A 6,000-nucleotide genomic window follows, 5' to 3' on the forward strand; every position below is an offset into this window, starting at 1 on the left:
ATCATAATCACCATGAATAATGAGAATCAACTGTAATTACTTATAACAAGGTAACAAAAAAATACAGAAAATAATTATTTGGATGGAGGGTAGGCAGTGGGAGGCTTCAAGAAGATTTTGAAATAGAACCCCACCAGGCACATGAGATGTGGAAGAGGCTTTCAAGAAGAGAGAACAGTACCTACAGAGAAAGGCCCAGGTATGTGAAATAAACAGGTAGTTTGGGAAACGGCACTTTAGAAAGTCTAGAGCAGTAGGAGATGAGGACAGAACACCAGGCCACAGTGCTTCTCTTTGCCCTGTACACACCTTATACTGCAGAAGCTCTCCCTCTGCATTTAATTCTTGGTTTACAGGTCTCTCTTCCATCAAACTATGAGCTCCTTAAAGACAAGGTCTCTAGAAGAAATAATAACTATAGTGCTCTAAATTTGCAAATGAGTAATTACTAAGCACAAACACACCTGAAAAGACTGAACTTTGGTTTTCAACTGCAGCCTTATACCAACTCACAATAGTGACCAACTCATAGGACTTTTAGTTGATGACTGCTAATAATTCTGTCATAATTTTTTTTGTTGTTGTTCTAGACATCTGGACATTTGTTAGTTTTAAGATCTTCCTCTTTTCAGTGTGATTTTCTGTATTAACAGGGCTCAAACATATGGTCCTTTAGACAATGCTGCCTCTTTAGAGTAAAGACTCCTTTTAATTCACTCTATTAGACTTATTTCTTTATATACAAGATACAGTCTTAACATAGTAAAATACAAGGAGGCATATTGATATATATGTCACAAATAGGATAAGGAAAACAATAAGAATTTTTCACAAAAGCTTGCAAAATTCTGGCCAAAACACAGTGGACGTGACGTTAAACTCACTGCTTACATTTCCCCACTAAGAACTAGGAAAAACAACTGCGATTTATGTAAAGTCATGAAACTAAGCACAGTTAGAATCTACTAGGCTTTGTACACGTGTGTTTTCTTTCTTCCCTCTTCCCCCCCTGCACACAGGGTAAAGGACCTATCAGGCTTCTCCCAGTACTTCCATTTCCTCCATCTCCTCAAACAAAATCCTCACTGTCCAACATCTAAATTAATATTTTCAAAACTCTAAGTCTCAATCAAAACTGAATATGATGTTACTTTTTCCCCATAAAATTCTTGGCATATTTTATTTAGGCACAACATAATTTATACTTTTATCTAGAAACATATGGCTACAACCAACCCTATTGAAACCCAAACTGATATACTATGAAGGTGAATACAAATTCTCTGTGAAAGGGGAATAGAGAGTGCTGTTTTTAAACAGATTTAATGCTATATTATCCATAGGCTGGGTGTGATCAAATCACATAGCGCCATACAGCTAAAGCATGTCCTATATTTCATGACAAAGTAGGGTGGTCAAGCCCTTACTTACACTGCAAACTCTCGGACACCCCAGTTAAGTTGTTTAAAGTATAATGCAATTCTATCTACTTAAAAAAATAATAATAATACATTTTAAATTTTCTTGCTTCCAGTAAACCCTTCTCATTTGCATTTTCAAAAATTATCACCAAAACAACTAAAATGGGACAGATTCTAGAAAGGATATAATGATCAATGCCATTTTCAGGAAGGGAAGAATGGGTTATCATTAACAAAACCGATTAAAGTCCCCAACCTTGAAAAGCTCCCTGTACAGTGTATTCTGCCTCTCTTGCGTTCACCTTCCAGCAGCCTGGAAGGGGCAAGTAGAAAATGTTAGTTTCCATGAGAGATGAAGATGATATTTAGGGGACGGGAGGGAGTAAAGGGCTCACTCGCTTAACAGAAGGATGAAGACAAGTGGCCAAGGCCCCTAACTCAAATTAGGTATCAAGAATGAAGGTCAGAGTAACGCGGGAAGCACAGGGAGTTTAAGAAACGCAAATAATGCAGGGGGACCCGCGAATGGGGGAGGGGCGAAAATGCGCAACTCCTCCCCCTTCCCACCTCCAGGAGGAGGACGGCAGGAGGCAGCACTGGTCAATGTGCCTGGCAGTGTTGCACACGGGCAGTAAAGGGACTCGCAAGCCAGAGACTTCAGTCCGAGTATCAGAAGGGGGCTGAGTTGGGGGTCAGGGAAGTTGGGGGCGGAGGAAGAATAGCGCGCCGGTGCGGGGAGAAAGGGACTAAAGACCGCCTAGCGCCCCCGAGGGGCAGGGACTGACCCCGGCGGATGCCCCTTCTCGCCGAGGGCCACGACGTGGGACCCGCCGGCTTACTCTCCTCACAGGAGTTCGGGGAGGCGCGCCCCACCCCTCACAGCCCCGACGGCAGCGGAAACAGAAGCGCAGGGTGCCCCCAGAGCCGGGAGAGCGGCGCTTCCCGCGGGTCCCCTCCCCGGCAGCCCGGGCGCCCGAGCCCACCTGGGCTGACCAGAAGCCCCTCCTCCAGACCGTACTCTGCTACTCCTCCGAGAACCTGAGCCGTCGCCGCAGAGGTCGCCGTCGCCAGAACAGTCTCGGCCTGTAGTATCAAAGCGTGAGCCACAGCACCCGAGGAGCGCCGCTATCACTCGCTAGGTTACCTCTTACTGCACACTGGTCCTCGCCCCGCCCCCGAACCCAAGCCATTGGTTGTTGGGCACCGCCCCATTCGTCTATTGGACCAACGAGGATGGCGCTCAGTCACCTAGAAGGGCATGTGTGCTGCTTATTGGTCTAAATGTGAAGCAGTTCCCGCCCACTCCCTCAGAAGTTCCAGCTTCTGATTGGTGTTAATGTCTGTCTTTTCGCTCCCTGAGTTCTTCCCCTCGGGGTGGAGCACCTCCTTGAGAGAGACACCAGCTCTGATTGGCTGAAAGGACGCTACGCTAGTCCAGTATAGGCATTGGGCCAAGGATCCTTCGGGCCCCCACGTGGGGGAGGAGCCCAAGGCGCAGCACCTCTGGGTTTGTTTACACAGGCCCTTGCTCCCGTTTTCTTCCATTGGCTGAGCCAGCAGCCTCTCCCACTGGGTTGCGCCACTCAGCCTAGCACGGAGGGGCGTGGAGGCGGGCCTCAGTGGGTTTCCCCCCAGCTGTCAATTACCAAGGGAGGAGCTTTGAGCAAGGCTGACTGGGACAAGGTGCGGCCCTCCGTTGAGGAAATTTGGGGAGTTGGCCTCCTTGGCGGGGCTGGAAGGAAGCAGATGCACTCTTCACATTTCTAGAGACAAATCTAGCTTCCTGAATGTTAAAAAATGTATAAAACCTTACTATCCCCTTGGATTTACGGTGTCCAATCTTCGCGTGCGAAGGACTTTGAATTTTATCCTTCAGGAAGTGGGGATTTCTTTATGGAAATCCTTACACATCTTTGTCTCTCCCCACCGCTCATGTTAACTGTGTACATAACACAAAGTAGAAGCTTAGTAAATGATTGCAAAATGAGTGGATACATGATAAAAATGACAAGAACAGCTAAGTAAGCTCATTAAATAATACAGTAATTAAATAAATATATGTAATATATTAAATATAATAATTAAGTAAATACATAAATAATTAAATAAATTCATTCATTTAACAAACATTATTGAGCATATGCTATGATGTTCCAGGCTCTGATCTAAGCTCTGGGTATATGATATGAACAAGACAATGAAGATGCACCCAGGGTGCTTATTCTCTAGCTGAGGAAACTGACAATAAACAAGTAAACAATAAATAATAAAATGTCTCAGTCAGAATGACCATCATCAAAAAGTCTACAAACAATAAATGCTGGAGAGGGTGTGGAGAAAAGGGAACCCTCCTACACTCTTGGTGGGAATGTAAATTGATACAGCCACTACGGAGAACAGTATGGAGGTTCCTTGAAAAAATAAAAATAGAGCTACCATATGAACCAGTAATCCCACTCCTGGGCATATACCCTGAGAAAAACATAATTCAAAAAGATACATGCACCTGAATGTTCATTGCAGCACTATTTACAATAGCCAAGACATGGAAGCAGCTTAAATGTCCATCAACAGATGAATGGATAAAGAAGATGTGGCACATATATACAATGGAATGTTACTCAGCCATAAAAAAGAGTGCAATAGTGCCATTTGCAGCAACATGGATAGACCTAGAGATTATCATACCGAGTGAAGTAAGTCAGAAAAAGACAAATATCATATGATATCACTATATGTGGAATCTAAAAAAAGGGTACAAATGAACTTATTTACCAAACAGACTCACAGATTAAGAAAACAAACTTATGGTTACCAAAGGGGAAAGGTGGCGGGGGGGGGGATAAATTAGGAGTTTGGGATTAACATGTACACATTACTATATATAAAATATATGATCAACAAGGACCTACTGTATAGTACAGGGAATTCTACTCAGTATTCTGTAATAACCTAAATGGGAAAAGAATTTGAAAAAGAATAGATATACGTATATGATGTATAACTGAATCACTTTGCTGTACACCTGAAACTAACACAACATTGTAAATCAATTATACTCCAATATAAAATTTAAAAAAAAATTTTAAACAATAAAATATGCTTTGACTAAGCACTACAAAGAAAAATAATGCAGGGTTAAGAAATGCTTAAGGGAATGGCTGTTTTAGGTTTAATAGTTTAAGAGCTGTTCGAGGAAGGAGCATTGAACAGAGACATGAATAAGGTGAAGAAAAGGGAAGAGGGTACCATCCCCAGGGCCATTATGCTGCACAACTCTAGAATCACTAGTCATATTGCTTCTTGCATTTCCAACTTGGGTTATTAGGTATATATCCTTTTAGGATTGTGTACTCTGGTTTTAAGCTTTATCTGATTAAATAAATAGATCTTACAAGAAACACGTCTCTTTTAGAAAAAAAAATCTGTCTCCAAGATGACTTCCCCATACCCTCCACTGCTTATTTTCCTAAGGTGGCTTCAGGTGTATAGTGAGAGAGGGACTTACATGATCCACAGCTTTGAAAAACAGAGTCTTCAGGTCAGTATGGTGTCCTTGCACAATCAGAAGTACTCTTCAAGGATGAAGATTTATTGCCAGGATAGCAATGGGATGTGGGGAAGAGTTGGTGGGCTCTTGTTGCTTCCCTCCATACTACTGACACTGTCTCTTATAACTTCGTGACTGGATATCACTAATGATAAAGTCTTAAAAGCAGATAGAGAAAAAAGGTACATCACATGGTGGAGGTGGGGAGGGGGAGACAAGAACTACATCAGACTTCTTATCAGAAACTATGGAAGCCAAAAGACAAGGGGGAGGTAGCTTTGTGGATATTTGGTGGTAGTATACAGACTAGATAGGAGTCCATAGGGACAGAAAGGAGACAATAACCAGTCATGTATTTATAGGGGATGGTGTCATCTGGAGAGAGGGAGACAAGAGGAGTCCACCAACGCTTCCCCACATCCCACTGCTGTCCTAGTGATAAATCTTCATTCTTTAAGGGTATTTCTTTTATTTTTACTGTGGTAAAATACACATAACAAATTTTTACTATTTTAACCATTTTAAGTATACAGTTCAGGGACTTCCCTGGTGGTGCAGTGGTTAAGAATCCACCTGCTAACGGAGGGGACATGAGTTCAATCCCTAGTCCAGGAAGATCCCACATGCTGCAGAGCAACTAAGCCCGTGCACCACAACTACTGAGCCTGCACTCTAGAGCCCACGAACCACAACTACTGAGCCCACGTGCTGCAACTACTGAAGCCCTCTTTCCTAGAGCCCCTGCTCTGCAACAAGAGAAGCCACCTCAATGAAAAGCCCATGCACCGCAACAAAGAGTAGCCCCTGCTCGCCGCAACTAGAGAAAGCCCGCGTGCAGCAACGAAGACCCAATGCAGCCAAAAGTAAAATAAATAAAAATTTAAAAGTATACAGTTCAGTGGCATTAAGTATATTCACATTGCTGTGCAACCATCGCCACTGTCCATCTTCAGAATGATTTCATCATCCCAAACTGAAATTCTGTACCCATTGACCAATAACTTCCCATCCTCCCCTTCCCTCATTTAC

The 6,000-nt window shown here is 43.1% G+C and overlaps 1 protein-coding gene across 2 annotated transcripts in view; it reads right to left on the reverse strand.

The window, feature by feature from the left end:
• PAIP2B (poly(A) binding protein interacting protein 2B) overlaps positions 1-2,562 on the reverse strand; it is a 41,972-nt gene extending 39,410 nt beyond the window's left edge. Inside the window, exon 1 of one of the 2 annotated variants that reach the window (XM_068564858.1) lies at positions 2,405-2,562. The gene's annotated coding sequence lies outside the window, so the exon portion shown is untranslated. The remainder of the gene's footprint in view (positions 1-2,404) is intronic. The other variant, XM_068564859.1, reaches the window with a different exon arrangement.
• Positions 2,563-6,000: the final 3,438 nt, after the last annotated feature.

Source organism: Eschrichtius robustus, chromosome 15, assembly GCF_028021215.1.
Source record: "Eschrichtius robustus isolate mEscRob2 chromosome 15, mEscRob2.pri, whole genome shotgun sequence".
In the NCBI taxonomy this organism is placed as follows: domain Eukaryota; kingdom Metazoa; phylum Chordata; class Mammalia; order Artiodactyla; family Eschrichtiidae; genus Eschrichtius; species Eschrichtius robustus.